At 44.4% G+C, this 12,464-nt stretch overlaps 1 long non-coding RNA gene across 4 annotated transcripts; it reads left to right on the top strand.

Moving 5' to 3' along the window:
- Window positions 1-5,463: 5,463 nt before the first annotated feature.
- On the top strand, window positions 5,464-10,265 carry LOC136541809 (uncharacterized). 4 transcript variants are annotated; one of them, XR_010780487.1, is made up of 9 exons: window positions 5,464-5,943; window positions 7,721-7,883; window positions 8,023-8,288; window positions 8,362-8,441; window positions 8,559-8,689; window positions 8,763-8,844; window positions 8,966-9,105; window positions 9,200-9,354; window positions 9,437-10,265. It is a non-coding gene; the product is annotated as an uncharacterized lncRNA (long non-coding RNA). The 4 variants fall into 4 exon arrangements; XR_010780485.1 differs by having other exon boundaries at window positions 8,346-8,441; window positions 8,559-8,844; XR_010780484.1 differs by having other exon boundaries at window positions 5,466-5,943; window positions 8,559-8,844.
- Window positions 10,266-12,464: the final 2,199 nt, after the last annotated feature.

The raw sequence follows: 12,464 nt of genomic DNA, 5'->3' as shown, positions 1-12,464 counted from the left end.
GATAACTCTATTTTCTATTTGGTTGAGTAGAGATGGGATCAACCCGTTTTCTCTCTGGTTTGGAGACATTAAAAATGGGATAAGTGAATGATAGGCACGATCAATTTGTCATTTTTTTATTTTTTATTTTTCTTTTTTTCTCTCCTTATCCTTTTGGTCGTGAGCTTCTTCCACGCAACCCGCGACTTCGCGCAACCGCGCAGCAGGGCCGGCTCCCTCGCCGGCGACTCGCACCAGGGATGGGGCAGAGGTCGCCCGCCCGCGACTCGCAGCAGGGCTGCCCTGCGCCTCCTCCACCACAGCGCGAACGCACGCCGCCCTAGGCTTCCTCCACGCGGTGCCCCGAGCCTCCTCTCGCGGCGAAGGCAGGGCTAGCCCCAGAGCTCACGCCGCGCGTCGGAGGGCTGCAGCTCGTCCACTCGACGTCGTTGTCGGAGCTCGCCTACAGACTGGCGAGGTCGCAAGTTGTCCACCCGGCGGCGAGGCCAGAGTTCGCCCTCGCGGCGGCGGCACGCGCAACTCGCATGTTCGGCGATGATGGCGAAGCTCTCCCACGTGGCCACGCTCGGTGTGTCTCCTCTTCTTCCTCTCCTATGCCCGTCGCCCACCTTCTCTTCTTCGTTGCGAGCTTGTCCAACCCGGGGCGAACCTCGTCTATAAAATTTTTTAGGACAGGGTTGCCCCGCACGGATTATTCGGAGCTGGGACGTCCTTGCCCTCGTTGGACTCCCAACCAAACAACCCTGAACCTGGAGCCATCCCATCCCATCACAGCTGGTTCTCGCATCCAAATGCATCCTAAGAAAGGATTTAGGGAACTCTTCTCAGAGATGCTCTAATTGCAGACCTTACGCTTACGCGGCTAATGCATAACGTCTTTGACATGAGTTTGCTGAGTAAACACGTTGAATAGCTATGTCATGATACTGCTAATGAATAAGTTTGTTATCCGACTATACTACCTTTACATGAATACATCGATTCTTTAGCCCGTAACCATATTGCTCAGAAACAAATAAGTAGTAATATACTGAGTAAAAAAACACACCAGCTTGAAAAGGCGACACACTGTCCAGAAGCAGCCAACAAATCCATGCGATCCGCGTCAACAAACCAGAACCAGGGAAGTTGCCACATCCACATGTGCGTTTGGGCCGTTTTTAACAGACACATTATAGAGGCCCCACCTAAATCGGTTTGGGCCAGTTTTTCCATGGCTCGCCCAAAATTATTATTATACTAGCAAAATTGTCCGTGCGGAGAAAAAAGTTGTCAATGTTAATATGAAGCGAGACCGAAACGTTACATATCTATTTATCTTTTATATTATATATCATTCTATAAAATTTAAAATCTATAATTTATTTTATGGTGACCATGACATCCACAATATAAATTAATATTGATGGTACTAATATGACAATATCCTATTAAGGTTTTATCAAACTAAATATAATTTTGACAGTTTTTTCCTATATTGTAAGGTACAAAAATATTTATTCATAAATATATCATAACTTTATTTTTCATAATACCCACGTATTGATGTTGTTAAATATTGAGTTCCTTGATCTTCTCTAAGGATATGCAAAAATATGTAATTTTATTATATGATTATAGTCGGTGATGAGGACTTAGTTCGTATCTGTCATGGATTAGTCTGTCCATTCATGATTATAATGGATACCTCAATTTTCATATGGTAGCCCTTGTCTAATCGCACTGGTATATGCATATAACTTGTAGATACATTTATCTAGATTAGATCGATAATAAACTGCTCAACATTTCAATTCACAGTTTTATTGTTAGTTGGACCATCGTGGACCAGGTTCTAATAATAAGAATAAATTTTCGCTAATACTTGGACACGGGCGTCCGCCCTCATCCGGACGCTTTCTTCATGGGCGTGCGCAGCGGACAGCCCAATAGGTGTGCTCATCCCCATCGCACTCGCATCTAGCTATCAGAGCATCACTGCGCATCCGCTGCCGCACCGCCCACTTTCCCCACCGCGCGCCCGCCCCTCGCGCACGCAATGCCCTTCCCCTTCCCGCACCGCACCCCATCGCCGGCCGTGCCACCATCCCGCACGTTGACCCTATCCACCGGCGCGCCCCTGTCCACCTCGCCCGTTGCGGCCATGGCGGGCACCACGCCACCACCACCCCGGCGCCACCAAGAGGAGGTCGCCACCGGTCCGGACTTCATCTCCCACGGAAGGAAGGGGAGGCCTGCTTCACGCTGGGTTATTTGTCCTCGACGTTTCCCTTTGGACCTGAGCTTGTTGGTTACCGCAGTCCCCAACTAGGTAGGCCATGGCTACCGGCGATGCCGTGTTTGAAGTCTTTCAGGCATTTTCAACTTATGTTTCAAGTGTTTCATCTGAATGTTGCAAAAGTTGATCTGGGACGTTGCATATGTTGCAATGGTAATATATGCATGTTGCAAGCATATGTTTCAAGTGTTTCAGGTGTTTCAGACGTTTGTTTCAAATATTTCATCTAGATGTTTCAAAAGTTGATCTGGTGTTGCACATGTTGCAATGGCTATACTCGCATGTTTCAAGTGTTTAATATGTTTTTCAGGCGTATGTTGTAGATATTTTATTTGCATGTTTCAAAAGTCATGGTTCATGTGCCGGCGCCTGAGGCCTGCAGACGCTTCCACAACGTGCATCCACAAGCAGGGTAGGTGGGCGCAGGGCATGGTTCTGCCGTGCGGACACGGGATGGGTGCGGGCCGCGGTTCCGGATTCTGGCACTGGTTGGGAATGTGACGGAGCGTGTGGGATGCGATGCAGGTATGAGGCGCCGAAGCTATGTCCGGACGCGGGCCTAGGGACAGACAGTCCGGGCGCTAGCTTAACTATAAATTAATTTTATTCCTAATCAAAGCTACGCCAACAATTTATTGATGGGAGTATTTATTTGTAGGAAAGAATCTAGAGTTCAAAAAGCAATAATATTATATTTATTGTTGTATTTTTATTTATAGAAAATTTTAGAGTTCAAAGAGCTATAATATTATATTTATTTTTTACTTTTGATGTTTATATATAGAAAAAATAGGAGAAAGAAAAAGAACAAGGACGGAACTGACAATGAAAACAGAAAAGAAAAGTGTTGTCGTGGGTGACGCTGGCGTTTCCATGGTTGGATGAACGTGTGGTTAACTGACACTGAAACTCACTTGGACGAGTGGTTAGTGGAATTTTTATGGCAGAAATACGTAAACGGTAACCGAGTCGATGATGTCTTAGTTGGACAAAAGATTTTGTGGCAGAAATTTTGCTTGGTTATATATATATATATATATATATATATATATATATATTCAGTAGCCAACTATAAAATAAGTTATTCTGTAGCCACCTCCATTTACGATAATTTTATATACTAATTTACGATAATGTCAATATATATTTACGATAGTCGGGTTACTATAGCACATGGGGATATTTACCATAACATTATATTAAACCATTTAGTAAAGAGTTACTATAATATCGTAAATTAACATAGTAATTATCGTAACTCAAAGTGGCTACCGAATAAGTTATTTTGTAGCCAGCGGGGTAGTATATATATATATATATATATATATATATATATATATATATATATATATATATATATATATATATATATATATATATATATATATATATATATATATATATATATATATATATATATATATAAACCTAATTTGATCCGAATTTGTTTCCTCGGGTACAAATTTGTCTCGCCGGTCATATTTTGCTGTCAACAACGGGCTAACAATCGATTGGATTATAGTCCAGGACATTCATACAAAGATGTATCTGCATGCAACTAGTTCAGGCATCGGGACTCTCTCCGTTCATGTATAACGTCCCATAAAAATATGTGAGCGCACCATAAAGAAAGCCGAACTCACCAACTAGGATTCTGTGATGCCAATGCTCAAGCTGCAGGTGCACCGCAACAGGAAGGCCAGTTTTTTTTTTGTTGACAAAAAGCAACTTTTATTATTAGCAGCAGGTGGCTGCAATGAAGGAGAAAGGCTCCCAAGGTACACACAGCAGTGCCATGCGAAGGGGGAAGCTTTCATGATTGGCATTGGTACAAGTTACATTTGGCGAACTACATTGAGCCCCAGAGTGTCTAAAGGCTTGATTGGCTAAAGAATGAGCCGTGACATTCATGCTTCTTTGAACCTTGAGCACTTGAACTCTTTTGTTGATCACAGAGTTTAGAAAACTCTGGGTGAATGGCTTGGCTTCCCAATGTGGTGGAGAGCTGAGATCTGTGCCATTGAAAAAACTGTCCAGAAGCTGGCTGTCGGTGAGGAATGAAATGTCACCGATCTGAAGTGAAGAGGAAGCTGTAGCTGCAAAAGCGAGGGCAGCCCCCTCCGCCATGATGACAGAAGTGATGTTGCAGATTTGCACTTTGATGTAGAACTTGAAATTGCGCCTTGGATCCAGGATAAAAATTCCTAGGCCTGCTCTCCTTGGACTGGGGTTCGGCATATCCGGAGCAGTAGAGGCATCTGTGTAACACCTTGCACCCGGTAGAAGCATCGGAAACCTGCAAAAAGTTTGATCGCTGGGCAAGCCCAGCCTGAAATTTTGCTGTTGAATATGGGCCTGAGCGTTCCCTCCATCAATGTGCGTACCTGCAGCAGTAGAATTGTTTTCTTGCATAATATTTGTTTGGGAGACACATTGAGCGCTCCTAGAATTAGCAGTGGAGTTATCTGCCCTAGCACAAACAGATGCAACTTCAATGTCTGCCTCGATTGCATGATGAACCTGAAAAACAGACCATTTTTTCCTCTTGAAGCGAACGTCATTTCTGGCTCTCCAGATGTACAAGATAGTGAGAATTGTCCTCTGTAAGTCTACGTCAGAAGTGTCCCTGTTAATGATGATAGATAGAGTATCCTGAACTCCATCCTGTTCAAACGGAAGCAAACAGGTGTGCAACGGGGTTTTGGAAGAGAACCAAACCGCCCTTGCAAAGCTGCAGTGAAAGAACAAGTGAGAGTCATTTTCAAGCATTTTGCAGGTTTCACAGTATTTGCTTATCTTGGTGGACAGACTTCCAGCTCGGACCCCTATAGCAATAGCTCTTCGAATCAATCTCCAGGCAAAAGCCTTCATGTTTGGAGATAAAAGTTTGTGAGCCCACACCCTCCTCAAAATGTCCATCGATTGAGTGCTAACACTCCTCGATCCCTGAACAGGGAGTTGTACCTGCACTTGTGAGCTAAGAAGCTTGAAAGCTTCCTTTGCACAACAGTTACCTCTGGGTGCAGGTTTCCATTTAACTGCATCATTGTCGTCCGAAGGAACCGTGACTACACTACATATGGCAGATGCTTCATCCTATCTCCTGCAACTAAAAAGAATAAATCGTGGACATTTTTTGGTGCGACATTTGTTTTGGTTCGTCCGTCTGCCCACTTGCGATCCCCGCCTCCCGTCCACGCGCAAGTCGCTTAAAAAAGGAAAGCCACAATCACCGCACCCCCCACCTCCCCTGCGATGGATCCATCCCCAACCCACCTCGATGCGAGCGAGGCAAGCCACCAGGACGAGGGCGTCGGCCACCAGGTGGGGCAAGGGCGTCTTCTAGGCCGCCGCCGGCCACCCAAGCGAGGGCGACGCTAGGCTGCCGGCCACCAGGCCACCAGGCGATGGAGCGCCTCCGCCTCAGATCCAACCCCCACCGATGTGAAGGCACAGGAGATAGGGTTTCAATCATCCGTGAGAAGGAGAACGACGGCGCACGACCACACCCTGGCGGCGCGCGGGAGGGCGCACGACCACACCCGGCGGCGCGCGGGACAGGGAGCGTGGTGTGGGCTCGGAGCGCGGCGGCCTCCATCCTCGCCATCGCGGACGCCATGCCCGCCGCGGCAGCTCTCCATCCCTGCTGTGCGATCTAGATCCAGGTCCGTTCTCTCTCCCTCCCTCCCCGTAGCTCCTAAATCCGTCCACTTGGGGTGTAGTTGATTTCTCCATGGATGAACAATTTGGTGCTGTGAAAAGGGTGAGAAGTGCAGTGTATTTATTTCATCGCTATTGGCAGATAAATCAAAATGACGAAAGAAAGAGTGTATTTTCTTGCAAATCTATCTTTTCTATCACTAGCTGGATAAATTGGATCTATGTTTTTTTTTTCTTAAGCACTCTACTTCTGACACATATTTTCTATGGTGGAATGAATGTGAAATTTGCATTGCCCAATTTATCATTTATTTCCAGTGATATTCTTTTGGGACTGAATATTGTGAGTTTTTTGAAACGTTGAAACTTCAAATTTGGTTTGACTCCTTATGCTTGCTACCATTTCCTTTCCATTTGTGGTTTGACGGGTTCTATATATAGCTGCAGTTTGTGTAGATTTATGTACAGTGACAATAGTAGCATCAATGCCCACACACTAGCTCTTGTTCTGTGTGCAGTGCCTACCCAATTATTTCAGAAAGGCTTCTATTACCTAACCTGGCACCATGAACTATACTCATATCTACTAGCAGTTTCTCAAGTGTGTAGCAATGTGTTGCAAAACACTGAAATAGTAGTTGCACTTTAACAAGCGACTCTGTTTCTGTCCCTATTTTTTTTTGTTGGTCATATCTCTGAAATAGGTAGGATGACAGTTAATTTGATTAACACAAAAGTTTATTAAATAATACGTTCAGTTAGTTTTGTCTTTAGAGAAGAGCTACCTGGTTACACATTCATTATTTTACTGATAAACAATACAAAACAAATGATATTTTGACACTACCTTCGCTGCACGGGCCATTTTGACACCTAAAAATGATGATGCTGCCACTATTAACACTTACGTCACGGAGTTAGTGCCTGGTGATGAAAAGGAGTATCTAAGTTGCGATAGGATTTCAAAGTGCCCGGTAGCACATTCTTCGTATGATTTGTTATATCCTGTTGAGTTTTCGAATTCCATAAACGACAATAATTTTCCTCAGCATCGACTTATTCTAAAGAAAGGTGTCCCAATAATGTTGCTTAGGAATCTCGATCAAACTACTGGTCTATGCAACGGGACACGTTTAGTGGTAACTCAGATAGGAGGCATGTTGTTAGAGGCACAGATAATGACTGGCACACACATAGGCAGTATTGTTCTGATTCCAAGAATTTGCCTCACACTTAAGAATATGAAGCTACCCTTTGTTCTAGAGAGACGCCAGTTCCTAGTTAAGGTATGTTATGCAATGGCAATCAATAAGAGCCAGGGACAGACCCTGACCAGTGTTGGTGTATACCTAAAAAGACCCGTGTTTAGCCATGGTCAATTGTATGTCGCCGAAACGAGGTCTCAAGATATTAATAGAGGATGCAGATGGTAACAGCACGGACGAGACGCAGAATATTGTCTATAGTGAAATCTTCTTGGCTATGTCATCGGCAGGTGACCCGGCATGAACTGCTTGTTTGTGCTTGGTACACAAATAAATTCAGCCATGGTCTATGGTGTTTTGCTTGTCTTTTGGCGCCTGTTGAAAGAGATAGATTTTGCTGAGATCATTAGAGAAAGCGCCATGCGAGACCGCTGCTGTGATAAGTGTGTTGCTTTTTTTAGTAGGTGGGTGCTGCATTTTACTTTTATTGTTGTAGCAATTTGTGCCATGTTTTTAGCTCACCAGTGTGCCCGGTTTCGTCACTTATATGTTTTGCTATGCTTTTTGGTGGTTGCAGGGCTAGGTAGGTGGCTGCGATGGCATTCGATCTGCTTCCCAGCCTAATGGTTGGCAACATGCATGCCGTCATCCTTGTTCGGGTCTCCCGCAAGTGGGAGTATCGCGGTGGAACTGATGATGGGCCCATACAGCATGTTGATCTTACGTTGGTCGATGAGAAGGTGAGAATATTCTTGGTACATGGTTCTGTATGCATGTTCTGTTAGTTTGCTGTTGTATTCCTTGCCCGCTGCATGATTGTGCTGCAACAGGTCCGAGTATGTGTCTTTGCGTGATTAGTGGTTTCATTTTTTTCTGTAGGGAAACAATATGTACACTGAATTCCCGTCTGGTGAGGTGGAGACTAAGAGCCTGCTTGTACAAGAAAATGGCATCTATGTGATTAGCCATTTCAGAGTTTCTAATGCGAAGCGCGGCTTCAGGCCTGTCGCTTCACAGTTCATCACATTTCGCACGCAGGTGTCTGCTGTCAGAGAAAGACGTGCCTGGCTTTCCGTTGTATGCGTACATATTGACACCAATCGATGATCTGAGGTCGCGTGCTGGTGACACCGCTGATTTTGTTGGTGAGTCCCTTTAATGCTTAGTGCCTGTTCCTTTGATTTATAGTAACCCTGGCTTAGATGATCGTGGCTGTAGATGTTATTGGCCTACTGACTGAAGGTGTCGGACACTTACACGGTGCATCTACCTAACAAGCCTCGGCCTACACTCACCAGGCACATTATTCTTAGGGACCAAAAGCACTGTACAGTGTTTTGATGCTTTCTTAGCTCGACTTAGTGCTGCGAATCAGTTTGCGGTTGGTGTTATGATAATTTCCTAAATGAATGCAGCTACTCGGAGGTCAAGGTGCGCCTGTGGGGAGAGTGTGATTCTGCGTTTGTTGTTGACCAGGCACTCACTCAGACCGACGGAAGGCCGTTCGCTATGTTGTTTGTTGGTGGATTAATAAAAAAGTACCACGGTATGTTGCATTCGTTCGTTTTGGTTTAGATGTAGATGCTCATCGATATGCCTGCCTTGCATGTGCTGCGTAGACAATTGCTATCTTAGCGGCAATGCGGCTGCCAGGTGGTACTTCAATCCTTAGATCCCACCTGCTAGACACTTGTATGGCAGGTAATCTCCTTACCAATTAGTTCTGTGGTCGGCTCTAATATCTGTCCGTTGTGTATCTGGTAACTGGTACTCTACAGTGACAAAGTCAGGCTGGTGTTGCTAACTAAATTTTATTTGTCAGGCTCCAGGACCAGCGTGTTGGTGTGAGGTGAGTTGCTGTGCCTCTCTCTGCAGGTAGATAGCCCGCGTCGTGTGCCTATCCAGCTTGAGATCAAGACCCTGGCAGCAGAGTTAAATGGCATGGATCCGTATGACCTTGCGGTAAGAAAAATGCACGCTTGTGTCACTGTTTCATAGCTGCGTTGTGGTTGGCTCTCATTGTTTTGCTTGGCAATTCCCTGCTTTCGTGTGCCAGGAAGTTGGATATCACTGCACCGTTACCATTGGTCGTTTGGTGCCAAACATGTTGTCTTGGTGGTTTGCGTCTTGCACTAGATGCAGTAGATCGTGCTCTCCGGATGGCACTAGCTACAAATGCAATGCCTGCTCATCAACTTCCTTCAGATTCAAGTATGTGCATGTCCTTTTCTGGTCGATGGTATTTTACAGTCTCCAAGTAACTAATATGTTCAGTGCTATTTTCCTTGTGCAGGTATAAGATCTGTTTCATTGCTCTTGATGGTACTGATGAGGCTGAGATGATCTGTTTGGGAGATGTTGCACGTCAGATCATAGGGAAACCGGTTCAACAGCTGCTCAGGACAACCACAACTGCTTCACCGTTGCCAGCTGACGTCACCAAGATAGTTTCAATTCGGTTGTGACTGCATATGGCCAGCACGAGTCTCCCCCGTGCATTGCTCAGAATGGCCCTGACGGTATGCTCTCCGCAGCTGTTGGTGATAGAGGCGATCTTTTGCCTACGTCTGGAGCAGAAGATAGACGCTCCTCGATCTTGCTTGATGGTGTAACATGCCTGCTCTCGTGCCGATTTTCTACCTCTCGGACATGAGTTCTGTCAGTACATGGCTTTTTGTTCTGTGTTTCGTTTTGTAGACTCCACCTCTAGGGGTCCTTGTCGGTGACACGCCGCCTGCTAAGCCACAGCCGGTGCTGACGGTGATTCAGGAGGCGTTTCCATTGCCCTCTTGCTAGCACCATGGTTCTGGAAATAGTTGAGGAAGACTTCCCACTCTTTTGTGGATGGATGCTGTTGCCCTGCAAGTCTCTATTTGGTGCTAGAACGACAGAGATCAACTTCCTGCTCTATTCGGCACTATGTACTTCGCTGTGTAATTATTGAGGCTTCTCCATGCGCCTTGTTTGTAGTGAGACCTCCATGGCCATGCCTGCCGGATGCATGGACACACGCTTGACTGTTGGGGCTGTGGACACCATAGGGAACTGTTAAGACTGGCATCCCTAACTGTCTATGATTTAGCTCAATAATTCATTCATTCAAAGAAAGCTGGCATCCCTAACTGTGATTCTACTAGCTTAGTAGTTACTACTATAACTAAGGAACATAAGTGGTGGTGACCTTGCTTCGTCACCTCCACGATGAGGCGGAACATAAGTGGTAGTGAAGCAGTACGGTGAGTATATATGTAAATATTAGTGCCTGTCAAATTATCGTAGCCGCATCACGGAAAGGTCTATAAAGTAGAGTTTGTGAGCCTACGACGCCACACGCTCCGTGACTGTGTTAAATTCATAAACTTTACTTTTTGGATTAAATGTCACTTGGTATTTAATTTTTACAGTATTGTTATCTTATCGTGCGATCCGTGTGTTTTTAGTATAAATTGTCAGTTATCCTGTAGCAACGCACGGGCACGCTACCTAGTTATTATAAAAAATCTGCGAGATAAGGTTAGTATTCCAGTTGTGGGTGCACTACTTCATCACTGAAGGAGTCAAATTCGTTATAATTTTAGTTTTATAATGAGTTTATGATGGAAATCGGTTCGTCATAGAAGTCGCGTCATTCCTTAACTTCTATGACGATTCTAGAAATTCGTCATAGATGTGGATAGATCTATGACGGAAACTAACCGTCATAGAACTGTTTTGGCATGCATGGCAAGGGGGCATCCATGCTATCGGTTGCTTCCGTTGGAGATGCTTTTTACGTGTACCATCTATATCCTGGTTGCATTAGAGATAGTTCGGGTATGTGTCACCTTGTTATTGGACAACATGGCTATCCCTAGTTCTTACACGTTTTAGGTTCTTAATGGACCACGTGTCGGACCCCTATTGTTCCACATGTCCAGTTTTCTATTGGCACACATGTCGTGTTGCGGTTAGGTCATGTGTCATTTCTTCATTGGACCATGTGTTGTATTTTTATTGGTCCATGTGGCCGTTTCTTATTCAACCACATGTCATGGTGCTATCCGTCCACATTTTATTTTTGATTCGACCACGTGGCTTGATGGCTTCCTTCCACGTGTTGGATTTTTTATTAGCCCACGTGTCGTGCCATGGCCATTTCATGTGTCATGCACTGGTTCATCCACGTGTCACTATTTTTATTTGATCACGTGGCCTGCCCAGGTTCTACCACGTGCCCAACAATCAATTCATTAGAAAAGTAATTCAAGATCATCACTGCTGCACAGATTGACTACATAATTATTCGACGATGTCTATATAATTATTCAGCATGACAATCAAATACAACAAATCACTGTTTACACATCAGCAGCAACCCACTGACAGTTTCACCACATCAAACCATAAATGTTCACTACATCAAGCCAACAAAGTTGATGACTGAGAGTCACCAGAAGAAGAGCTGAAGCACATGATATCCTCACGTAGCCTATTGTACTCCTCCTGTTGCTGTATCTTGAACTCCTCAAACTCCCTTTCAGTCTTTTTTTCTTCCTCTTCAGTTCATCTACTTGTTCGACGAGGTTAGCAGAACTTTCCTATTTAGCAACAAGTTGTTCCTGAAGTATTCTCTCCATCGATGTCTCTATTCTGGCGGAGCATGTCGGGATAATATCATTCTTCAAAAAAAGGTGTTGTTGCTGACCTGGGAGTGGACCTAGCCATGGGAAAGGCAATGGACCATGGGAATAACATCAGAACTTGTCATTGGTTGGTGCCCATCAGCAACATGTTCTACTCGCATAGTTTCCATAGCTTGTTGTGAAATTCAAGCAGTAAACATTAGGTTACAACTAGTGGAAGAGGACTTTAATTAAAAACTCAAGAGATTAGTTCATAACAAGTAACATAGGTTTCATATTAATATGGATTACATAAGAACAACACACATATACTAATATGGATTACATACTATAAAATTCAAGTAGTAAACAATAGGTTACAGATATGGATTACATAAAGCACAATGCACATGTATTGCAACTTCAAAATTAAATGATGATGCCATATTTAGGGCCTCTTTAGGTTCATAGGATTTCCAAAGAAAAAATGTGGGAATCAGTAATCCTATGGAGTCAGCACCGTAGAGGCCTTGGGTTCACAGGAAGAAATGGGGGAAGGAAAACCATAGGAAAGTTTCCTATCCTTCAACTTTCATAGGAAAAACAAAGGAAAAAACATCCAGTGAAACCTCATTGTATTGGTTTCCTATGTTTTTCCTATACAAAACCAAACACCCCTTCTGACAAAAATCCTCTATTTTTCATTCCTCTATTTTCACA

This window comes from Miscanthus floridulus, chromosome 3, assembly GCF_019320115.1.
Source record: "Miscanthus floridulus cultivar M001 chromosome 3, ASM1932011v1, whole genome shotgun sequence".
In the NCBI taxonomy this organism is placed as follows: domain Eukaryota; kingdom Viridiplantae; phylum Streptophyta; class Magnoliopsida; order Poales; family Poaceae; genus Miscanthus; species Miscanthus floridulus.
Note: the sequence above shows the minus strand (reverse complement) of the source record. Positions and strands in the feature narration are given on the sequence as shown.